We start from the raw sequence: 26,244 nt of genomic DNA, 5'->3' as shown, positions 1-26,244 counted from the left end.
ATTGGAAAGAATGGGGAGTGGAGTGAAATATTGCAGAAGTTTTCAGAATGCAATCTGTGCTTTGAGAAAGTGGTTTGCAGAGTTATCTGACCATATCTCAGATATCATTCGCAGTAAAAGGAAACAGTCTATAGGCTGTCACCTCATAAAGAATTGAGTATTAATTGCTTATTTTCTTGTTTTTTTTTAAGACTTCCAAAGAAATGGGCATTGCTTTCTTGAAACTTATTTAATGCAAATGATACCATTTATCAAGAAAGGTTATTTTCTGCTACAAAATTCACATACACAGGATAGAGGATAGAAAATAGCAAAGATTGTGAGGTAATGATTGGAAACGAAAAGCTGTTAAACACAAAATATAGTCCAGTAACGGCACGAAGTTTGATGATATGGGAACCTGAAGGCAAGAAAGATGCCAGACAGTCCAGTGCCATATTTTTGACAAAGTACAGACTGAATGTCATGTTTTGAAGGGTGGTTATATAGACATCCTTTGCATGTGCTGGAAGCATTTAACTGGGTAGGTTGTACGTCAATTGGTGTTCAACAGTTTGAGATGCGCACATAGTGTTGTCAGTTTTAGAAGAGGCAGTAAAGGAAATTCTTAATTAATGAAAGCAAGGAGTATGGACATAGTTTAAGAATGTATGCAATAACAATCAATACAATAATAATAACCAGAGTCCTAACCCAAGAAGGTGAAACTGAAGAAAATGGAAAAATCTTGGTAAAGGTTCAGATTATCACAGGTGATGAAAGATGTGGTTGTGAGATCAGAAAGAGATCTGAAATAGCCAAGACCAAGATTGTCAGAATGAAGGACATGTTAACATGAAAGCAACTAAACCTTAATTGTAGAAAATTTGCTCAAGTGCTATGCTTTGTCACCTTGTATGCTCAGAGACAAACAGCCTATTCATACATTGAATGTATTCAAGGTGTAGATGTATTGAAGGACATTTGATATCACATACAGAGTGAAAGACTAATGGAGTGCTGAATTGGCTGGAGAAAAGAAGAAATTTGGTATCCCATTCAAAGCGAAAGATACAATCAATATTTTAGTCACATAATTAGAGCGGATGTTGGATACAAGCTGACAATTATTGGCAGGAAAGACCAAAAGAAAACATAAGATGCTGTTGAGCTATGTGGAATATATAAGGGCAGCACCAGGCATGAACGGTAGAGATGTATGTCAGTCAATCTTCTGGGAAGAAGATGACATCAGTGAATGAAAAAATAAATGTGCCCTTACTGCTTACTCTGAGCAAGTGATTTTGTGAGCCAGAGGTATGCGCTTTCTCTCAGTTGTCTTCCTCAGGTACTGTTTGGTCATCAGTATCTAAAAACATAAATGCAGAGGTCAAGGATGGGAGATAAATTGAAAGCAGGAGCTCTGTGGTCACATTGGCTATAGCATGTACTTCATAGCAGATTATGAGATAAGGATGGTGGAATTTGGAAAAGTGTGTGAGGTAGAATCATTCTGCCACTTTGGATGTCTTCAGCCATGCCATTTGTCACAACTGTAGTCTTAGCCTATCCTCTGCCAATTCTTTGCTGCTGCCAGAGTGCACCCCCCCCCCCCCCCCGCACCCCGCCCCCCCCCCCCCCCCCTTGAGGGGGGTCATAATGTGGAGCAGGGTTGAGCACCTGAATGGCCTACTCCTGCTCTTATGCTCATATGTTCCTGAATGCCAAGGGGTATTGATGGGTGAGTTTGGCCCTGAAAGGGTAACGTGTGGTTAATAGGGGACAGCAATTTAAGATGCATTCACTGTGTAACCACTTTTATGAGATAATTGATCTTTGCTTCATTACTATATTAAAGCCCTTGGGGGCAGATCTCTGCATCGATCTCCATGACTGTCTGATCTGATTTTATTCCAAATGTTTGTCTGAATAACTTCCTAGTCTTCTAAGGAAAGATCTCTCTTGCTTCCTTTCTACTTTTAGCCCTAAGGGTTTCAGAACTGCCCTGATTCTGATCTGCTACTCTAGTTTCCAGTGCGAAGACCCCACCATCTGCTTCTAGAACCCGCTATAGCCAGAGTGCACCTCCCCCTTTGAGAGCTACTGGTGCTAACTTTGGTGCTTGCTTTGCATGTACCTGGACCAACTACTGAGCCACAAAACACGGTTAACACGAGGATACATTCCACAATCATGGAGAAGAACAGGCAGTATGAAGTTTGTATTTACTTGTACCTGTGGTAATGGAGCATCATGGTCTCCATGTTCACTCACAGAAATTACTGATTTTTTCAATATTTTGTTTAGTGAGAATACGATCTTAGCTTTGAACCTTCACCTTTAGACATCATCCTCTGCCAACAAAATCTAGAAGACTAAGCAGTTGAAATTGATATATTCTGATGCATCTCTGTTTACAGAGCTGCACAGTGCAAACATGCACTTCCAAACCCAACCATCTCAATTTCAATGTATTTGTATTTAGCAGCTATTTTTTAATCAACCTGCTCAGAGATGTTATTACACACTCTGGAGCAGATAGGACTTGAACCTGAGTTATTTGTTTCAAAGGTAGGGGGAGACTACCACTGAAACACAAGAGCCCTTGTTTGTATTTTATATAGAGTCATAGTCATAGAGATGTACAACATGGAAACAGACTCTTCAGTTCAACCCGTCTATGCCAACCAAATATCCCAACCCAATCTAGACCCACCTGCCAGCACCCAGCCCATATCCCTCCAAACCCTTCCTATTCATATACCCATCCAAATGCTTCTTAAATGTTGCAATTGTACCAGCCTCCACTACTTCCTCTGACAGCTCATTCCATACACGTACCACCCTCTGCATGAAAAAAGTTGCCCCGTAGGTCTCTTTTATATCTTTTCACTATTCAGGTATGTTGTTATACGCCTCTGCAGCAGGTGGGATTGAACCCGGGTCTATGAGAGCCAACTCAGTAAATGCCCTTCATCTGTTTATAATTAAATACAATTAAAATTTGACCATTCAGTTAGATCATAAATGGACGAAATCTTCACTTCATTTACCTGCCTTGACTCTTAATGCCCTGGTCTAATAAAAATCTGTCACTCTTCACTTTGACGTTTTCAATTGACTTTACATCAACACCTGTTTGGGGGAGAGAATGCCCGATTCCACTGCCCCCTTTGTAAAGAAATGATTTCCAATATCACTCTTGAATGTACTGCAATTCGCTGCAATTTTAACGCTGTGCCCAATTCTGGACTCCCTACACCAGATAAAATAAATTGACTCTCTCTCTCTCAAGTTCTCTGATCACCTTATAACCATATTTAATCACCCCTTAATTTTCAATATTCAAAGGGTCCGAACAAAATCTATGAAATTAGTGTTCACTAGTTCTTCAGCTTTCCTCAATAATAGTATTAAATCAGCTTAGTTTCAATGCACATCACTGTATCACAAGTCCTGTTCAGAACTGATTCTGAAGTCCCAGCAGTCGAAAGCCACCTTCTCTGCCCTCCTATAACTAAGTTAGAAATCACACAACACCAGGTTATAGTCCAACAGGTTTATTTGGAAGTACTAGCTTTTGGAGCACTGATCCTTTGTCAGGTAGCTGCCTGATGAAGGAGCAGTGCTCGGAAAGCTAGTGCTTCCAAATAACCCTGGTGGACTATAACCTGGTGTTGTGTAATTTTTGCCGTTGTCCACCCCAGGCCTGATGCCGGCATCTCCTCATCACTCCTATTTCTATATTCAATAGCCTGTTGGGACTACTCAGAAGATTACATCATTCAACAAGACACAGAATCAGTAAATTCTGTAGTTTGCATTTATACTATCTTCTTACCCCGTGTGTCATCTTTACATAGGTATTTGTCTGAAATAAGTTAAACTGCATAAACATTAACTTCTGGTAAAAAAAAAGCCCTTGGAATTAATTATTTTCACTTACCACAGAGTGAATGTATGGAAATTGTTCTCAGGCAAAGCACCTACTGTAGTTAAAATTCAGCATATTGAAAAAGATTTGAATAATACTTGATAGAAGTGTGATGGATGAGAGGATACATACAGAGACATGATCAAATATACTGTGGAACATCATAGTCCCTGCTGAATGAGGACTGTGCTGGTGTCTTTGATTTATAGTATGCAATTTTTGAGTCATGTTGAAAACTACTTGGTCTAAACATGGACAAAAGAGCTGAATTCTAGAGGTGATTGCCTTTAGCATCAAGTTCACATTTGACTGAGTTTTGGCATCAAGGAGCCCATGTGAAATAAGAGTCAAATGGAATCAGTGAAAAAGCTCCCCACTGTTTGGAATCGTACTTAGCACAAAGGAAGATCATTGTGGTTTTTAGTGATCAGTCATCTCGGTTCAAGGACATCAATGACTTTCCCTCCATCATAAAGTCAGAAGTGAGGAGGTTGCATGGTAAATTATGGATAAGGTTAAAGGAGGGGAGGGCTCAGCAGAGGTTATTAACATTTCCAGAACAAGTAATAGGGTAGAGAGTATGGAAAAGGGCAGGAATCTAACTTGAGGCACAGCAAATAAGTGGACAAAGTGGCCCAGTGGCTCAGTGATTAGCATTAGGAATTTGGGTTCGATTCCAACCTTGGCTGACTGTCTGTATGGAATTGACATATTCTCCGTGTGACCGTGGGTTTCTGCCAAATGCTCTGGTTTCCACCCACAGTCCAAAGATATGTAAGCTAGATGGATAAGCCATGGTGAATGTTGGGTTACAGGGATAGCATAATCCAATCTAATCCAAACTACTAAATCACCCTCAATTCCATGCCTCTGCATTTTCTCCAACAGCCTACCATGTGGAACATTATCAAAGGCTTTACTGAACTCCATGTATACCAAGTCAACTGCCCTCCCCTCATCTACATGCTTGGTCACCTTCTCAAAAAACTCAGTGGGGTTTGTGAGACACAGCCTGCCCTTGACGAAACCATGTTGACTATCTGAAATCAAATTGTAGCTTGCTAGATGATTATAAATCTTATCTCTTATAATCATTTCCAAAACCTTTCCTACAACAGAAGTAAGGCTCACTGGCCTATAATTACCTGGATCATTTCTACTGCCCTTCTTGAACAAGTGCACAACATTTGCAATCTTCCAGTCCTCTGGTACTAAACCTGTAGACAATGACGACTCAAATATCAAAGCCAAAGGCTTCGCCATCTCCTGTCTAGCTTCCCAGAGAATCCTCGGATAAATCCTATCCAGTCCAGGGGACTTGTCTACTTTCACTCCTCCTAGAATTGATAACACCTGTTCGTAACTAACGTCGATCCTTTCTAGTCTAATATCTCGTACCTCATTCTTCTTCTCTACAATATTCTCCTTTTCCTGATGAGAAATATTCATTTGGCACCTCTCCGATCTCCACAGGATCCACACTCAACTTCCCACTTCTGTCTTTGACTGGCCCTATTCCAACCCTAGTCATCCTTTTATTCCTCACATACCTATAGAAAGCTTTAGGGTTTTCCTTTATTCTATTTGCTAAAGACCATTCGTGTCCTCTCTTTGCTCTTCTTAACTCTCTCTTTAATCCTTCCTAACTGATCTGTAACTCTCCATCACCTCATCTGAACCATCTTGCCTCATCAACACATAAGCCTCCTTCTTCTGTTTGACTCTGACTATGACTCCAAGAAATACCCAGTGGGGGATGAAATATTAACATAAATGCACTTAGGCCTACAGAGATTTCTAAATCTTGCATAATTGGCTCCACTCATCAGGTTCTGAAATGTGTGTTACTTAGTACAACACAGATTATTTTTGCCACAACCTAACTGCATAAGTTGAAAAGGCGTTTAAGGTGTTAATTTGTGCAATAATGGAGGGTTACTCTTTTTAAATCAAATTTGTAGCATTGAGTTGGGCCACTGCAATAAAAGTTGGAAGGGGTTTATTTTAAATTGGGACAAAAAATAAAGAGACCTAGTAAAATTACAATGCTAGTTATAGAATTCACAATGCCTTCCTGCTTTAGCAATCTATTCCCTCAATTCAATGTTGTAATGTTAAATTTATATATAACCTTTAGTTGGACATTTGGCATTGTGCATGCACGTGTTCTCCATCCTGCAAAAGAGACATTGAAGTACTGTAGGAAGTGCAGATAAGCTTTGCAAGGATGTTGCCAGATCTGAAAGAATAAAAACATATCAAGCCAAGGATTTTTCCTCTGGAAGATTAATAGCACACCTAGTTTTTTTTAACATTATGAATGGGTTCTATTGAATGAATGTGAAGCAACTGTTTACACTTGTGAAGGAGACTAACCGTTGAAATAAAGAATTAATAGAACGTTCACTCTGTGCAAAGTGGCAGAATGTGAAACGGGCTGCTGCTTGAAACAGATAGCATGATATGGCCAGCACCTGGGCAAAGTTTCCCCATTTGTTACATTTTCAGATGGAACTTTTGGAAAGTGACAAAGATGACTTATGAGGGTAAGGCGATGGCTGATGTCTACAAGGACTTTACTCAGGCATTTAACAAGGTCCGTCATGGTAGATTGTCAGAAGATCAAATTGCATGGAACCAACAGTGAGTTGGCAAGTTGGATACAAAATTGGCTTGGCCATATAAGACAATGGGTAATTGGGGAGGGTTTTTTTTCTAAATTGAGGTCTATGACCAGTTGTGTTCCAAAAAGATAAGTGCTAGGATCTCATTTGTTTGTAATATATATAAATGATTTGGATGAAAATGTCAATAATTTGACAATTAAGTTTGCAGGCGATATGAAAATTGGTGGAGTTTTGTATAGGGAATAGGTTATCATAGGATGCAGCAGGATATACATCAGCTGGAAAGTTGGGCAGAGAAAAGGCAGATGGAGTTAATTCAAACAAATGTGAGGTCATGCGTTTAGGGGGGGCCAAGTGCAAATGAAAAGTATATTGTAAATGGCCAGACCCATAGGAGCATTGATATACTGAGGGATATTCAGGCTTCAAATCCTAGCTCCCTGGAAGTGGATAAGGTAGTAAGGAAGACATATGGCATGCTTGTCTTCATCTGTCAGAATATTGAGTATAAAAGTTGATACGCCATGTTGCAAAACTATAGTCAGGCCATATTTGAAGTACTGTGCACACTGCATTGTAGAAAGTGTGCACTGATCACTGTACTATAGGAAGGAGGTAGAGGCTTTGGAGAGGATGTAGAAGAGATTTAACCGGATGTTACCTGGATTGGAGTGTATTAGCTATAAGGAGAAGTTGGACGAACTTGAAATGTTTTTGCTAGAGGATTGGGGGCTGAGGGGTGACCTGACAGATATAAAATTATGAGAGGAATGAATAGGATGGATAGTCAGAGTCTCTTTCCCTGGATGGAGATGTCAAATACCAGTGGGGTGGTTTAGGGTGAGAGGTAGAAGTTTAAAGGAGATATATGAGGAAGGTTTTTTTGCACTGTGGGTGGTACTGCCAGGGGATGTGGTAGAAGCAGAACTGTTAGCAAAATTTATGAAGCATTTAGACAGACACATCAATACACAGAGAATAGAGAGATATGGACCATTGGCAGCAGATGTGATTAGAATAGCATCATGGTTGGCACAGACATGCAGGGCTGAAAGGCCCATTCTACTTATTGGTCTATTTTCCAAGTTTCTGGGTGATATACTGATGGTGGGTGTATTGGCCTCCCCTTCTTTTACTCACCTGCTTTCATTGAGGAGACCTTTCTCCCAAACCAAAGAATTTAATTCTAAATTGAGCCAAATTGTCCAGCTTTTTTGAACTAACAAACGAATAAGTTTATTCATTACTAAATGTGATAAAATATAATAATGCAACACTCATAACATACATTAGGTCTGAGAAATTAGTCCAAAATAAAACAAAGAAGTTAAAAATATATATGTGGATCAACCTCTGAATCATTCATTTAACACAGATAGATCATTGTGACTATTACAGTCAATGTTGGTAATTGAATAGCTGATTGCAAGATTCTTAGCTTTGCTGGTTGATTGACATTTTTTCCCCAGTTCCTTTTGACAGTGGCTGGTTGCCAGGGCTCAGAGAGAAAGAATGTATTTTTCCTTTCTTTACCTGTCATGTAGATGTATTTAATAGCTGGTCTAAAATTGTGACCTTCACAGCATATACTGGGCCACTAAACACCCAGACCAGGGCTGAATTTAATTTTATACCTTTTTTTTACCCATAGATTCCAATAAGGCCAAAAGATAAAATGTGTTTGATGCTGCTGAGAGGGGTTGGATTGTCAGATTCTTTTTCCTGATGAAGGGTTTTGCCCGAAACGTCGATTTTCCTGCTCCTCAGATGCTGCTTTTCCAGCACCACTCTAATCTAGATTCTTGTTACTTGTTTCTCTTTAGTCTTTCCAATTGAAGTTCTATGACTATGAGGGTGACAATCCAAAATTCCTCTTCAAATAGCCACTCAAATTACAACTAAAAGATGAATGCCACTGTGTCTCATTTTTAGAAAGAAGCACATTATAATTAAAAGTTCATGAAATGTGCTTGTGAAAATCACGTGCATTTAAGAGGAGACTTGATAGATATATAAGGGAGAACAAAATAGAAATGATAAAGTAACTGAGTGGGAAGAAACAATTGTGGAATATAAACATTATTATGGGTCAGATCAGCTGTGTTTTTGTTATGAATTCTAGTTCTGACTTCAACACAAAGTGTAAATTGAGTAATGTCAAGATTAGAGTGGTGCTGGAAAAGCAGAATCCAAGGAGCAGGAAAAGACCTAATGAAGTCCTGTGCTTTTCCAGAGATTAGAGCCAAGATTAGAGTGGTGCTGGAAAAGCAGAATCCAAGGAGCAGGAAAAGACCTAATGAAGTCCTGTGCTTTTCCAGCACCACTCTAATCTTGGCTCTAATCTCCAACATCTGCAGTACCCACTTCCACCTAGTAAGTTGAGCAGGCACAATTAAGGTGAGTGGCAAATTGTTGGTAGATGTTTGAGGCGTGGAAAATTTAAGCTCACAAGCCTCATCTGCATGCATTGATGAGTTTCCTGCCCAAACCTGGCAGGAAACAACACATAGTGAATGGTAGAGATATAATAATGGCAAGAAAGAAATGGCCTCTGGGGAAAGAATAGTTGCCTAATTCTCTGGTATGTTGAAGTTATGTGAAGGACCAGGGAATTCAAAAACCTTTCATGTGGTAACCAGAGGTTGCTCCTAATGCTACAATTAAAGTTGTTTTTTGAAAAGTGAAAAGATTTGCCTTTTTGTGCTTTGCAGAACACAATTGCTCTTTCTCATGGGTTAGCATGATAATCCCAATGGCTTTCACACTCAAGTGCATATTTAATATTTTAGTCAACCCTCAATAGAATCATCAAAGTTTGATTTAAGCATTTTGAAAAGCTCCCCTTGGTTTCCAGCAGGTGTATTTTTGAATTGTTCAGATATTGTTGGAAATCAGCATGTTTGTCTCATGGGCAATTTTTAAATGCCTTGATAAGGTATCCACTGCGTGCATAGGGTTTAAATCATCTCTTTTGTCGATCTACAATGATAGGATTAATGTATGGAACAATATATGAATCAATTTCGAGAAAATCTCCAGCTGAATCTTGAAAGACGTGTGAAGTTTTTCCACTAGCTCTGCTTTGCAGCAACACAAAAGCAGCAGTGTAATTCAGTGTTTACTGGCCTGATTCCAGAGCACAAAGGTCTAAGAGCCCTGGGGAAACTGCTGTCTCACGCTATTTTATTTTGAATCCACGCTGAACTACCGTGATGAAGTTGCATTTTCTGGGCGATTCTTAAATGATAAGAAAGTCAATTTAAATGTTTTTGAAAGTATAGTCATTAACACCTGTGTTCAAATGAATCATCTGGGAATACACTTCTCTATGTGCTTTCACATCACAGTTATGCTCGTAGCAGTTGGGATACTCCTTTGTGTTCTAAGGGGACTTAAGGTATCCATGCAAGAGTTTAAATTGTATGCATCGATTTGATGTGCAGCCACAGTGAATTGTGTTCGCTTTGAGACACAGGGAGACAGAGACTGACTCATGCTGTGCCCGAGGCGGGACTAGTTATGATAATAAACCACATGGCGTGGTCTTCATTGGCTGGTTGCGTCAAACCAGGTTGTGTCCCACTCTTTTGACTTTCACAAACCGGTTTAAGCTTCACTAAGCAGCGAGGTTAATGATTCACTCTTTTGACCTCGCCTTGTTCGCTTCACCTATACACTGAGAAAGATTTTTAACCAGTCAGATTAAGTAGAGGGACTATTTCATTCACGAACCGATCACTCCGGGAGGCCAGAAGTTGAGCTTCATGTGTGTGTTTTTTTTAAAAGTCAAAGCTGTGATCAGGCGAACTCCTTCAAGCTCTGCCTGAGAAGTGCCTGCGTCACCGCAGCTTGGGCAGGGCAGGTCAAAACTGAGCCAGGGCAACTTCGCAAACAGCACGCTTTTATCCTCCTTCGAGCAGCTCAAATTCCATCATCCTGCAGGCGGGGGGGAGGGAAGAGGAAGTGATCGCAAAACCTGGGAACTCAATCTGGACTGATGTGCGAGCCTCTTCATTATCCCATGCTGGTGTGTCATTGTGTTTCACACTTGCGGGCACCTCCACAATAGCCGCAGCTTGGCTGGCGCTCTGAAAGGTGCGTATGTTTCTGGGTTGATTCTGTGGGGGAGGTGCATTGTAAAAGATGAGGATCGTCTTCTCAGACATATTAATCCTGTAGCAGCTGCTGGGGCCTTGTGTTTTATGGATTTACCTCCAGAAAGGGGCAGCGCGGCAAAACACGTATTCGGAAGTGTCGGTGATACTACAGAGTTGACGTATCTCAGACCATGCGTCCAGCAGTGCTGTTTGCTCCAAGATTATTACATGGGTATAGATGTGAATACGTCAGTGTCTACCCACTACACAGTTTGCCCTTAAGTGAATGATTTAACTTAACCAGAAATCATTTTGATTTTTTCATCTGCTGTTAACCAACCTTCTTACTTGAATTATTCATCTGTGCACTTTGTTGTGGGTTTCTCCACGTACGATGAAGCCGAGAGCCTCATCCGATAATCGTTCTCACTTATTGATAGCAGGGATTCACAGGCGGCAGCAGCTGCTCCTCTGCTGGAGATGTAGGAGACACAGTCGCTCCGGGCTCTCACATGCTCCCCATGTCCCCGGCTGAGTGCAACATTGCTAGTGAGTGGGAGTAAACTCCTACCTGACCTCAATCTTGTGCATCTAGTGTGAAAATAATGTCTATACTCAAGCGCAGCACCTAAGGACACTACTTAAATGGCAGAGGAAAACAATGACGTACGGTGAATGGTTGGTCGCTGAGGTATAATGGGTAGGCACGATATTGCCATGATCTCACTGTCTGCATTTATTTCTCATCATGAATTCTGACCAATGATTATAGTCCAGTCAAGGTGGGAGAATAGTTTATTTACACATGTTTAATGCCACAGTTAAATCATACCCCTAGAATTTTTCGTAGCGATAGCATTTAGAATGTATTTAAATGGTTTAACACCATTATTGAAATACTGGAGAAAGGATTTGCAAATACGATTTTGTATACTTTTCCCCCAAAGTGTGACTTCAGGAGTTAAGTATTTGCCTTCAGTTTATCTTAAAGTGTTTTGATTATTTATGCTTCATATTTTAACAAGGATCCAAAAAAGATTGTATCCAATTTTAAATATGTGGAGCAGGGATTGCTCGTTTTGCCTCACAATATTGAGGTTCTTAGTTAAAGCCTCCATATTATGAAGGTAATGCTCTTACAACACTTATAATGTTTTATTGCTCTGTTACCTGTGCTATATAAAATAGTGGTGACACATGATATGCTGTAAGGTGCTTTATTTTAAAACCTTTAAAGCTTTATCATATCCCCTGCCAAGAATAGACGTGCTCAGTAGTTTATTGGGAATAGGGTGGAGAAAGCAGGAGATAATTTTCGTGGAGATCAGGTTGGAAGAGGGAATGAGGAGAATTGGAGAAATAAACAAATGTGGATTGAGGGCAGCAGGGAACATTAGAACACTTCAGGTCAAGATGAGAAGTAGCAGAGACAGCTAATTGAATTATCTTCAGCTTGGTGCCAAAGACACCAACAAGCACCTTACAGTTGCCACTTTTTAAGGTATTGGTAAAGGACGTAAGAGAAAAAAAGCTACTGATTAGATTGCTTACAGTGTGGAAACAGGCCCTTCGGCCCAACAAGTCCACACCGACCTGCCGAAGCGCAACCCACCCATACCCCTCCCCTAACACTACGGGCAATTTAGCATGGCCAATTCACCTGACCCGCACATCTTTGGACTGTGGGAGGAAACCGGAGCACCTGGAGGAAACCCACGCAGACACGGGGAGAACATGCAAACTCCACACAGTCTGTCGCCTGAGTCGGGAATTGAACCCGGGTCTCAGGCGCTGTGAGGCAGCAGTGCTAACCACTGTGCCACCGTGCCACCCATTCTAGCATGACCTTGGAACAGTGAGTTTTCAGATGGTGAGCCTGACCTCGGTGGTGTGCAAATTGTTGGAGGGAATCCTGAGGGACAGGATGTACATGTATTTGGAAAGGCAGGACTGATTTGGGATAGTCAACATGGCTTTGTGCGTGGGAAATCATGTCTCACAAACTTGATTGAGTTTTTTGAAGAAGGATGTTGCCAGGGTTGGAGGATCTGAGCTACAGGGAGAGGCTGAACAGGCTGGGGCTGTTTTCCCTGGAGCATTGGAGGCTGAGGGGTGACCTTATAGAGGTTTACAAAATAATGAGGGGCATAGATAGCATAAGCAGGCAAAGTCTTTTCCCTGGGGTCGGGGAGTCCAGAACTAGAGGGCGTAGGTTTAGGGTGAGAGAGGAACGATATAAAAGAGACCTAAGGGGCAACTTTTTCACGTAGAGGGTGGTATGTCTATGGAATGAGCTGCCAGAGGAAGTGGTGAAGGCTGGTACAATTGCAACATTTAAGAGGCATTTGGATGGGTATATGAATAGGAAGGGTTTGGAGGGATATGGGCCGGGTGCTGGCAGGTGGGACTTCAGTAAGGTGTTCGACAAAGTTCCCCATGGGAGACTGATTACCAAATTTAGATCTCACGGAATACAGGGAGAACTAACCATTTGGATACTGAACTGGCTCAAAGATAGAAGACAGAGGGTGGTGGTGGAGGGTTGTTTTTCAGACTGGAGACCTGTGACCAGTGGAGTGCCACAAGGATCGGTGCTGGGCCCTCTACGTTTTGTCATTTACGTAAATGATTTGGATGCGAGCATAAGAGGTACAGTTAGTAAGTTTGCAGATGACACCAAAATTGGAGGTGTAGTGGACAGCGAAGAGGGTTCCTGATGAAGGGCTTATGCCCAAAACGTCGAATTTCCTGTTCCTTGGATGCTGCCTGACCTGCTGCGCTTTAACCAGCAACACATTTTCAGCTCTGATCTCCAGCATCTGCAGACCTGACTTTTTACTTTTAGCGAAGAGGGTTACCTCAGATTACAAAAGAATCCGGACCAGATGGGCCAATGGGCTGAGAAGTGGCAGATGGAGTTTAATTCAGATAAATGCAAGGTGCTGCATTTTGGGAAAGCAAATCTTAGCAGGACTTATACACTTCATGGTAAGGTCCTAGGGAGTGTTGCTGAACAAAGAGACCTTGGAGTGCAGGTTCATAGCTCCTTGAAAGTGGAATCGCGGGTAGGATAGTGAAGAAGGCATTTGTTATGCTTTCCTTTATTGGTCAGAGTATTGAGTACAGGAGTTGGGAGGTCCTGCTGTGGCTGTACAGGACATTGATTAGGCCACTGTTAGAATATTGCGTGCAATTCTGGTCTCCTTCCTATCGGAAAGATGTTGTGACACTTGAAAGGGTTCAGAAAAGATTTACAAGGATGTTGCCAGGGTTGGAGGATCTGAGCTACAGGGAGAGGCTGAACAGGCTGGGGCTGTTTTCCCTGGAGCGTCAGAGACTGAGGGATGACCTTATAGATGTTTACAAAAGTATGAGGGGCATGGATAGAATAAATAGACAAAGTCTTTTCCTTTGGGGTTGGGGAGTCCAGAACTAGAGGGCATAGGTTTCGGGTGAGAGGGGAAAGATATAAGAGAGACCTCGGGCAACTTTTTCACGCAGAGGGTGGTAAGTGTATGGAATGAGCTGCCAGAGGATGTGGTGGAGGTTGGTACAATTGCAACATTTAAGAGGCATTTGGATGGGTATATGAATAGGAAGGGTTTCGAGGTATATGGGCCGGGTGCTGGCAGGTGGGACTGGATTGGGTTGGGATATCTGGTCGGCATGGACGGGTTGGACCGAAAGGTCTGTTTCCATGCTGTGCATCTCTACGACTCTATGAGAGTGACACTGTGGTGCTTCATGTGGTCTTTTGCGTTATGACTGTCGATATACCTTTCACAGACATGCTCATGATATCATCGTTATATCCTGAGGGCATAAAGAGCTCATACTCCATTTTAGCCCAGAGATCAGTTGAAGCATAACACCCTACTGAAGGCATACTGCTGAAATATAAGCGAATGCTATGTAGAATAGGTGAAATAAATGTTTGTTGCATCCTTCAGTATCACAATATCCATGCCTAGTTTCTTATGCTTTAAGAGATAACACAAGCATTGCAGTGTTCAGTAAGATCCCCTATTGGAGGTTAATTTATGTTATGGTTAGCAACAGTAGCCATTATAAAAAGAACTCTAGCACCTGTTGGTAAATATTTGGAAAACAAATTGAAGACAGCTAGGTAACAGCTTGGGCGTAAGAGAATTTGGACAATAAGTAACATCAGTTTGTGTGAATAAGCACAGCCAGACAGATCTGTTGCAAACAAGAAGACCAAATTAAATTCTTTTGATTCTAAGAGTACCTTATTTAAAAACAAAAATGTTGAAGTTACAAAATCAATCTAAACTAATGGCTATGGACCTATAATGAAGAACAGTGACTAACTGTTTTTAAAAGAAACAGCCTATTGATTGATTTTTTTTAAAATTGTCCCGCATATCCTCAAAGTTCTCATAGAAGAAATTACAGCTTAAAAACATAAAAACAGGGGCTTTCCGCATTAAAAAGTATTCAGACCTCATTGTTCTCATGACCTCCATCTAGAGGTAGAAGTTACTACAATTCTTAAAGCAACAAGTTGTAGAGATGAAGGCCATTGGAGCAGCAGTTTAATTTACACATTGTCTAAGAAGTTTAAGGTGAATTGCTTAAACACAGTTATGAATTGGACACCCAGTGACTATCTGTAAAGTATGTGGCACCAAAGGACATTGAGCATGTGCATGCTCAAAATCTGATTCCAAAAACCAAGCCAGACACTGGAACAAAACATAGAGGACCAACGAGACGACAGTACAATACCACAGTAATGGTAACAAGGAAATTGTTGAGAAATTCCACAACTGCAAGTTGGTGGCTTCCAGAGTCACCAAAGTAGAAGAGAAATTTAAGAAGATAACCAAGCTTTCCATATTGTTAAAATTTTCCATCTGGTGTGTATTAATAGTTCAACAGCAGCAAGACTATTAGTACGCACAGATCTCAGGATAGTAAGAACTCATAAGAATTAAACCACACCTTGTTGTGGTGGAATAGACCATATATGATGAGTTACAACTGTTCAAACAGCATAGACAGTTATATTTTACAGATTAAATGACCGATGTTCCCTAGGAAAGAGCCTTAAAAATCTTCCTTTTTATTGGCAAGGAGGGGCTTCGCGGAATTAATAAATACCATCTTCTCATAAATGATCAGAAAGATCCACCAAATATCTGGAAAGTTCTTGAGGACCAGCTCAAGTTAATCATTAACTTCAGGATTAACAGCCTTCAACTCATTATACGGACAGCAACTACCGGAATCCATTGATTAATTTCTTGAAAGATGCTGTAATAAATATAATGTGACTTTTCCAAAGATGAACTGTCAAAACGCCTCCGTAGGTTAGATTTGCTGTACACCAACTTAAGCCATTTGAAAGGATCTCAAAAAAAGGCTATGCTGTGTTAACTGAGGATGGTTGCTGTTAAGCCATTGTGGCAGGCCAACAATAGTTGTGTGCTTTACAAAGATGAAAAATGTGTTGCTGGAAAAGCGCAGCAGGTCAGGCAGTATCAAAGGAGCAGGACAATCGACGTTTCGGGCATAAGCCCTTCTTCAGGAATCTTCAGCATCTGCAGTCTTCACTTTCTCCTAGTTGATCTCCTAGTTGATACCTTTGATGCTGCCTGACCTGCTGCGCTTTTCCAGCAACACATTTCTCAGCTCTGATCTCCAGCATCTGCAGTCCTCACTTTCTCCTGCTTTACAAAGAGGCAATGTTATTGCTGCAGTCAGCAAAGGGCACCAAACCAACCAAGTCTGTAATGGATGCATTTTATCATATTTACTCAAAGGCGGATAGCTTTTCTTGGGATCTGTAAAGTACGTGTCACCAAGATACATTGAGCATGTGCATGCTCAAAATCTGATTCCAGTGAGCCAGACCCTGGAACAAAACATAGATGACCAACAAGACGACAGTACAATACCACAACAATGGTAACAAGGAAATTGTTGAGAAATTCCACAACTGCAAGTTGGTGACTTCCAGAGTCACCAAAGTAAACAGGAAATTTCAGAAGATAACCAAGCTTTCCATATTGTTAAAATCTTCTTCTAGTCCAAGACTATCAGTACGCACAGATCTCAGCATAGTAAGAATTCATGAGAATTAAACCACACCTTGTGGTGGAACAGACCAGATATGATGTAATCAAATGAGTCAGTGATGTACAAGGATATGACTTTGAAATGAAATATAAGCTAGGTATCATGTCTGAGATGCTGAGCAAATTACTAAAACCATAAGAACGATATTCTTGTTGATTTACTTTTATTGATGCCTTTGGCAGCTTACAAAGATAAATAACTACAAAAGTTGCAAAGGTCAGTAGTTAAGGATGGCCTGACATTATTAATGAAGTAAAGGTAAAATATGCAGAATCTGGAAATCTGAAACGAACTCGGAAAATGTTGGAAAGACTGAGCAGGTTTGTCAGCTTTTGCTGAGAGAGAAATAGAGTTGTGTTTTCAAGTCTGACATGAATTCTTCAGGCCTGAAAGGAGTTGGAAAATGGTTTTTATACTTATAATAGAGACAGTGGAGGAGATTGGGGAACACTGTTCAGAAAGTATCTGAGAAGATACAACCATTTTGACATACAGAGATGAACTTTGTGCTTCTGAAGAAATGATGCAGAAATAATAGCTTTCAAATGTTGCATCCTGAAAATGGTGGAGGGATAGACTCCACAAATATATATTTTGTTTATTTATGGAGGTTGATCAGTCCAGTGTGAATGGTGGAAAAATTATTGGATGGTATTGTCACAGACAAAATTAATTCTTGCTTAGACGGTGTTAAATAAGGTATAGCTGCAAATGTGTTGCTGGTTAAAGCACAGCAGGCCAGGCAGCATCTCAGGAATAGAGAATTCGACGTTTCGAGCATAAGCCCTTCATCAGGAACTATGCTTGAAACGTCGAATTCTCTATTCCTGAGATGCTGCCTGACCTGCTGTGCTTTAACCAGCAACACATTTGCAGCTGTGATCTCCAGCATCTGCAGACCTCATTTTTTACTTAAATAAGGTATAGCCAGCATTGATTTATTAAAAGCAAATCCTACCTGACTTTCAAAGGCCTTTGATAAAGTACAGCCTAAGATAATTATTCAGAAATAGAATCACATTAGATTAAAGGGATTGTGGAAATTTTAGTATGTAATTGGATTAGGGATGGAACACAGTTAGTATGATGAAAGAATATTTTTCTGCCGAGAGAGAAGTCTGCAGTTGTTCCCCTAGTGGTCAATATTAGAGCAGTTGCTAATCATGTATGTAAATAATATAGCAGTGGGTGAAGGAAGCAAGATTTCAAAGTTGAAAGATGATATCAAACTTGTGAACTAGTAATTTGTGAACAGAATAGTAGCAGAAATCAGGAGGATGGAGACTGAACTGGGCAGACACGTGCAGATGCTATTTAAGACAGATGAATGTGCACTTTGGTAGAAATAAAATGGAAAAGCAGTTCAATCTAAATACTTTTGAGTGGATGCAACAGTAGAGAGAGACCATGGAGTGTATATTTACAAAGAAATTGAATGAGGCAAGACAAGCTTATGATTAAGAAAGCATATGGCTTTGTAAATAGTTGTATTAAATAGAAAGGAAAGGATGTTGAACTTAGTTTCAATCACTGATTAAGCAACAGTTGTAGGGTTGTGTACATTTCTGCCTTCTATACTTCAGGAAAGATGGTTAGTCTTGAAAGACAGAACTTACCAGGATACCAGAGATGAAAGAGTTAAATTGTGTAGTGAGAATGGAGAAGTTATGATTACACTCATAAATGGAAAACATGATTGGGGACTTTAATAGAGGAGAAAACATTTCTTTTAACATATTGCTTGGTAAGCCAATGTCGTAGCTTTAAAATAATTGGCAAGAAGAGTCATAGAAGCAATGATCAATTTGTTCAAAGTGTTGTTAAAAGTGTGGAGTGCACCACCAGAAAAGGTTATGGAAACAGCTTCCATGGAAAGTTTCAAAATAAAACTAAGCATGTAATTGAAGAGAACTAATTGCAAGGTTATTGCAAACAAACTGAAGCATGTTGAGATTGGAAAGTTCTTCCAAAGAACAGACAGTTTTTGAAATGATGGAATAATTGACCAAATGGCCTCCTTTAAAATAATATGCGAATGAACTATGCAAAAATATCCAGCATTTCAGGTTATAAATTTTCCAAATCCTATTGAAAAGAAAAGCAATTGTCAAACTATTTGATAACATGACAGTCTGACAGTGTTCTGACCCTTTGTAGTATGTAGCCCTGAGGCATAAACACTGAGGAACAGAATGTGGAAATAAGAATAGGCCATTCAGCCCTTAAGGCCTGCTTCAGTATTCAAAATTATCATACTCATCATCCAACTCAGTACCCTGTTCCTGCTTTCTCCACATTCTTTTTGATCCCTTTGGTTCTAGGTACCAGGTAAGATTGATAATGTAAACTGCATTTATTTCAGTGCAAAAGCTTAATAGGGAACTCAGAGCATGGTCGGGAATGTAGGATTAGGATATTGTAGCAGTTGCAGAGATGTGGCTCAGGATGACAGGACTGGCAGCTTAATGTTCCAGGATAAAAATGCTGTAGGAAGGATAGAAAGGGAGGCAAAAGAGAAGGGGGTGTGGCGTTTTTGTTAAGGGATAACATTATGGCTGTATTTGTGTCATCCTATTCCCACTTTAGTCGAAGCAAAATGCTCAGAGACACAGTTTTACCCCCCTCATCTTTATTCCAGGCCCTGAAGAGAGAGAAAATGATCACCCACGTGCACAGAGACATGAGTTCTTGGTCTTCTCTCTTGAACAGCAGTTTCTTAATAAACTATATAGTCATTTTACAGGGAGGAGCATCCAGATAGGGCAACATACATATTGATTGATTGGGTGACCATTACAATCATTGAGTGTGAATAGCAAAAATTAAGCCACCTGGTGTTACACAATGAATGTTCTTAACCTTGTCAACTGGCTTCACATAATGAATACTTTTCACCTTGTTACCCCATTACCCTTGCTTCCAGCATCCCATTGTTAACTGTAAGTTCTTATCTGGTCTGAGTCATGCTCAGCTGAACCTCTTTTTCACAAAACTCAAAACTTAACTCTTTCCCTACCCTCTCATACCCTATCCACATTCTCAGTTAGGGAGGACATTCTTGATAATATGTCCAGGGAAGTTATTTGGGTGGAACTGAGAAATAAGGAATGGATGATCACCTTATTGGGATTGTACTGTAAACCCTTCCAATAGTCAGCAGGAAATTGAGAAACAAATCTGTAAGAGTAATAAGGTGGCTATGGCCGATTAGATTCCCTACAGTGTGGAAACAGCCATTTGGCCCAACAAGTCCACACCGATCCTCCGAAGAGTAACTTACCCAGATCCACTCCCTTACATTTACACCTGACTAAGTCACCTAACACCCTGGGCAATTTAACATGGCCAATTCACCTGACCTGTACATCTTTGGATTGTGGAAGGAAACTGGAGCGCCCAGAAGAAACCCACGCATACATGCGGAGAATGTTCAAACTCCACACAGACAGTTGCCCAAGGTGGTAATTGAACCGGGTCCCTGGTGTTGTGAAGCAGCAATGCTAACCACTGAGCCACCATGAGTTACTCTCAGGAATAAGGCAGGGCAAGTGACTGAGGTGTCAGTGGGGGAACACGTTGGACCCAATGACCATAAGTATTAGTTTTAAAATAGTGATGGAGAAGGATAGACTGGATCTAAAAGTTGAAGTTCTAAATTGGAGGAAGGCCAATTTTGATGGTATAGGCAAGAACTTTCAAAAGTTGATTGGGTGTGGATGTTCGCAGGTAAAGGGATAGCTGGAAAATGGGAAGCCTTCAGCAATAAGATACGGAGAATCCAGAGGCAGTATATTCCTGTAAGGGTGAAAGGAAAGGCTGGTAGGTGTAGGGAATGCAGGGTGACTAGAGAAATTGAAGTTTTGGTCAAGAGAAAGAAGGAAGCATATGTCAGGTATAGACAGCGGAAATCGAGTGAATCCTTAGAAGAGTATAAAGGCAGTAGGAGTATGCTAAAGAGGGAAATCAGGAGAGCAAAAAGGGGGCATGAGATCGCTTTAGCAACTAGGGTTAAGGAGAATTCAAAAGGATTTTATAAATACATTAAGGACAAAAAGGTAACTAGGGAGAGAATAGGACCCCTCAAAGATCAGCAAGGCAACCTATGTGTGGAGATGGGGGATTTACTAAATGAGTATTTTGCATCAGTGTTTACCATGGAGAAGGACATGAAAGATATGGAATATGGGGAAATAGATGGTGACATCTTGAAAAATTAAGAGGTGGTGGTGCTGGATGTTTTGAAATGCACAAAAGTGGATAAATCCCCAGGACCTGATCAGGCATACCCTAGAACTCTGTGAGAAGCTAGGGAAGTGATTGCTGGACCCCTTGCTGAGATATTTGTATCCTCGATACTCACAGGTGAGATGCCGGAAGTCTGGTGGGTTGGTTCCAGTGTTCAAGAAAGGTGGTAAGGACAAACTAGGTGTTACGACACAGAGGTGAACCTTTTCTATTAATTAAACACCTTGCTCATAATCTGTTAAAATGTGAGTGACAGAGAATTCCCAAATTCCACTATTTAAAGAAAATAACATCAATTTATTTTCTAACTCTAAAAGTGAACATTAAACAACAAGTATTCACAAATCTAAGGCCCCCTTCTCTTAACTGCTTGCTATCTGCCTTCATCTCTATAACAATATGCTCTTCCAATATGACACTTAATAGAATTACATCAACTTAATTTCAAACTCATACAGCCCTTGTCTTCTTCTGTGTCTTCACCCTTGCAGTTTCTGACCCCTCGGTTCATCTTCATTCTTTCTACTGCGAGTATGTTTCACATGAAAAGGTACCTTTGATAGAGAATGTTTTCTACTTTGAGAGCAAGATGTCAGATGAGATGTTAGCTCTCCATGAGTTTCTCTCTCTATGGCAGTTGCTTTTTGACCAATTTTCAAAATGTCCGTATTCTTATACCCCCAACATTGGATTGACTCATTGGTTCGATGTTGGCACAATAATAAATTCAAACTCAGTTGGGTTTTGGTATCCTTGGGCATAATTTAAACTAATTGATTAAATGCAAATTGTTGTCAAAACAGCAGCCAACTCCGGTAAACATTTCCAGCCAAATGTTACGTATTTTTAAATTTTCCAATATAATCTAGGACTGCCATCTAGTCATATACAATGTTGCTTGTAATCTCTCAGTTCAGACCAGCATTCTCTCACTCTCTTAAATGTACAGTACATGCCTTCAGCTTCATAACACAGGGAGCAATAGACCGGTGAGCCTGACATCGCTGGTGGGCAAATTGTTGGAAGGAATCCTGAGGGACAGGATTTACATGCATTTGGAAAGGCAAGGACTGATTAGGGATAGTCAACATGGCTTTGTATGTGGGGAATCCTGTCTCACTAACTTGAGCTTTTTGAAGAAGTAACAAAGAGGATTGATGAGGGCAGATCGGTGGACGTGATCTATATGGACAACAAGGTTCCTCATGGTAGACTGGTTAGCAAGGTTAGATCACATGGAATACAGGGAGAACTAGCCATTTGGATACAGAACTGGCACAAAGGAAGAAGATAGAGGGTGGTAGTGGAGGGGTGCCTTTCAGACTGGAGGCCTGTGACCAATGATGTGCTGGGTCCACTGCTTTTCGTCATTTATATAAATGATTTGGATGTGAACATAGGAGGTACAGTTAGTAAGTTTGCAGACGACACCAAAGTAGGACATGTTGTGGACAGCGAAGAAGATTACCTGAGAGTTCAATGGGATCTTGATCAGATAGACCAAAGGACCGAGAAGTGGCAAATGAAGTTTAATTTAGATGAATGTGAGGTACTGCATTTGGAAAGTCAAATCAGGGCAGGACTTATGTACTTAATGGTAAGGTCCTGGAGAGGGTTGCTGAACAAAGAGACCTTGGAGTACAGATTCATAGCTCCTTGAAAGTGGAGTCGCAGGTAGATAGGATAGTGAAGTAGGCATTTAGTATGCTGTCCTTTATTGGTCAGAACATTGAGTATAGGAGTTGGAAGGTCATGTTGCGGCTGTACAGTTCATTGGTTTACCACTTTTGGAAAATTGCATGCAATTCAGGTCTCCTTCCAATAGGAAGGATGTTGTGAAACTTGAAAGGAATCAGAAAAGATTTACAAGAATGTTGCCAGGCTTTGAGGGTTTGAGCTATAGGGAGAGGCTGACTAAGCTGGGTTGTTTTCCCTGGAGCATCGGAGGCTGCGAGATGACCTGATAGAGGGACGTGGATAGGGTAAATAGACAAGGTCTTTTCCCTGGGATGAGGGAGTCCAGAACTAGAGGGCATAGGTTTAGGGTGAGAGGAGAAAGATTTAAAAGGAACCTAAAAGGGCAATTTTTTCAAGCAGAGGATGGTGCATGTATGGAATGAGCTGCCAGAGGAAATGGTGGAGGCTGGTACAATTACAACATTTGAAAGACATCTTGATGATCGGCGGGTCGTTGTGGACTTGTTGGGCCGAAGGGCCTGTTTCCACACTGTAAGTAATTTAATCTAATTTGGACTCCAAGATTACTTACAGTGTGGAACAGGCCCTTTGGCCCAACAAGTCCACACCGACCCGCCGAAGCGCACCCACCCAGACCCATTCCCCTACATTTACCCCTGCATCTAACACTATGGGCAATTTAGCGTGGCCAATTCACCTAACCTGCACATTTTTGGACTGTGGGAGGAAACCAGAGCACCCGGAGGAAACCCACGCAGACATGGGGAGAATGTGCAAACTCCACACAGGAATTGAACCTGTGTCTGTGGCGCTGTGAGGCAGCAGTGCTAACCACTGTGCCACCGCGCCGCCCACTGTTAGAGATAATACTGTTTATGAATGGAATTAGCAGGAAGTAGAGCATATCTGTTTAGATTGTCATCATGGTCAGTGCAGATTTGATGGGGTGATGGGCCTGTTCTTGAGTTGTTTTTTTTCTGTGTTCTATTGTTCTAAACTCTAGTGAAGATAGTCCTAATCAATCCAATCTTTCTCCTACGTCAGTTCGATCATCCCAGGAATCAATCTGGTAATCCAACTTTGCACACCCTTAATAGCCTTATATCCTTCCTCAGATAAGGAGATCAAAATTACACACCCTACTGTAGGTGTGGTCTTACCTCTGCCCTGCAGTTTCAGCAAGACATCCTGCTCCAGTACTCAAACCTGACCCTATGTAGGCCAGCATACTGCTTGCAAACTGTGGCACATACTTTTTGTTTATAGGGTTCCACAATAAGATTAACTCTATTATAATGCTCCTTGTTATAATTAGTTCTTTTATATGACTCTTAGTTGTAACTGTGGCAGTGTAATAAAACTTTCATTTGTAACCCTTGCTGTGTTATTAGGCTCTTAGCTATTGTGCTTACTGTGTTATAATGTTCTTGATTGTAACTCGTGTTGTGTTATGCTTTCAGTTATTTTCATCACTGAATTTCCCAGTTTATGACTTCAACTCTGTCATATAACGTTTTCAGTTGCAAAACCTAAGCAAGTGTTTCATTATTAGGTGCAGTCTTTCAGATGGCATGTAGAATCCATTAGCTATTTTATCTGACGTAAAGCGTCCGTTGGTACTCGGACAAAGTGCAGATGTTGGGGCTGCCACTTTTCTTTCAGTTAACTTCCATAAAACAGATTATCTGATTTGTTTTATTGCTCAGTGTGGGATTTTGCTCTGTGCAAGTCATAAAGTCGTACTGCTCGGAAACAGACCCTCCGGTTCAACCTGTTCATGCCAACCAGTTTCCCCAACTAAACCAATCCTATGTGCCTGCATTTGGCCCAATTCTCTCTGAACCTTTCCTATTCATGTACTTGTGCAAATGTCTCTTAAGTGTTGTGACAGTCCCTGCATCTACCACTTCCTCTGGCAGTTCTTTCCACGTAAGGACAACCTTCTGTGTGGGAAAGTTGCTCCTGGTATCCCTTTTAAATATTTCCCTTCTCACTTAAAACCTATACCGTCTCATTTTGACTTCCCCTACCCTAGGGAAAAGCCCTTTGTTATTCACCTTATCTATGCCCCTCATGATTTTATAAACCTCGACAAGGTCACCCTTCAACATTCAATGTCCCAGAGAATAAAGTCCCAGCATTTCCTGCCTGTCCTTGTAACTCAAATCCTCCAGTCCAAGTAACATCCTCAAAAATGTTTTTCCACCCACTCCAATTTAATAATATCGTTCCTATAGCAAGGTGACTAGAACTGTATGTAGTCTTCCAAAAGTGGCCTCACAAATGCCCTGTACAGCTGGAATGCAATGTCCCAACTCTATACTTAGTGCTCTGCCCAGTGAAGTTAAGTGTGTCAAACGCTGCCTTCACCACCTTGTCTACTTATGGTACCATTTTAAAGGAACTGTGTACCTGAACCTATAGGTCTCTTTGTTCAATAACACGCTCCAGGGACTACCATTAACTATGTTAGACCGGACCTCATTTATCTTAACAAAATTGACTACTTCACATTTATCTAAATTAAACTTCATCTGTTACTCCTTGGCTATTGACCCATCTGATCAAGATCCCGCTGTACTTTGAGATAATCTTCACACCATCAATTTGGATGTCATCTGTAGACTTACTAATCATATCTCTGATATTTGCATCTAAATCATTTATATAAATGACGAACAACAGTGGACCCAGCACCAAGCCCTACAGTTTGAACAACAATCCTCGTCCACCATCCTCTGTCTCTGACCATCAAGCCAATTTTGTATCGAAGTGGCTAGCTCTCCCTGTGATTTCAATTTAGTAACCAGTCTACCATGCGGAACTTTGTTGAACACCTTACTAAAGTCTATATAGAGAACATCTTCTCCGTACTTTCATCTATCTATCTTAGTCACATTTTCAAAAAAACTCAATCAAGTTTATGAGACACTATTTTTCATGCACAAAGCCATGCTGACTATCCCTAGTCAGTCTTTGCCTCCTCAAAAGCTTGTAAATCCTGTTTGTCAGAATCCCCTCCAACAGCTTACCCACCATTTATGTCAGACTCACTAGTCTAAAGTTACCTGGCTTTTCCTTGCAGCCGTTCTTAATAATTGCACAGCATCAACCACTCTCCAATCTTCCTGCACCTTACTCATGGCTGTAAATGATACAAATATCTTTGCTGGGTCCCACAATGCTCTGGGATCCATTAGAATCATAGAGTCATAGAGATGTACAGAACGGAAGCAGACCCTTCGGTCGAACTCATCCATGCCGACCAGATATCCCAACCCAATCTAGTCCCACCTGCCAGCACCTGGCCCATATCCCTCCAAACCATTCCTATTCATATACCCATCCAGATGCCTTTTAAATATTGCAATTGTACCAACGTCCATCACTTCCTCTGGCAGCTCATTTCATACATATACCAGCCTCTGTGTGAAAAAGTTGCCCATTAGGTCTCTTTCATATCTTTCCCCTTTCACCCTAAACCTATGTCCTTGAGTTCTGGACTCCCCCACCCCAGGGAAAAGACTTTGCGTATTTATCCAATCTATGCCCATCAGAATCT

At 40.9% G+C, this 26,244-nt stretch overlaps 1 protein-coding gene across 3 annotated transcripts in view; it reads left to right on the top strand.

Moving 5' to 3' along the window:
- The window catches only part of dlg3 (discs, large homolog 3 (Drosophila)), a 187,947-nt gene that overhangs the window by 110,974 nt on the left and 50,729 nt on the right, over positions 1-26,244 (top strand). Inside the window, exon 1 of one of the 3 annotated variants that reach the window (XM_060832755.1) lies at positions 10,163-10,635. The exons of the other annotated variants lie outside the window; for them this stretch is intronic. The gene's annotated coding sequence lies outside the window, so the exon portion shown is untranslated. Of the gene's footprint in view, positions 1-10,162; positions 10,636-26,244 lie in introns of those variants that run through there. 3 annotated transcript variants of the gene reach the window in all.

The sequence above is a fragment of the Hemiscyllium ocellatum genome, chromosome 11, assembly GCF_020745735.1.
Source record: "Hemiscyllium ocellatum isolate sHemOce1 chromosome 11, sHemOce1.pat.X.cur, whole genome shotgun sequence".
In the NCBI taxonomy this organism is placed as follows: Eukaryota; Metazoa; Chordata; class Chondrichthyes; order Orectolobiformes; family Hemiscylliidae; genus Hemiscyllium; species Hemiscyllium ocellatum.
The sequence above is the reverse complement of the archived record's forward strand: the minus strand, read 5'-3'. Positions and strand labels throughout refer to the sequence as shown.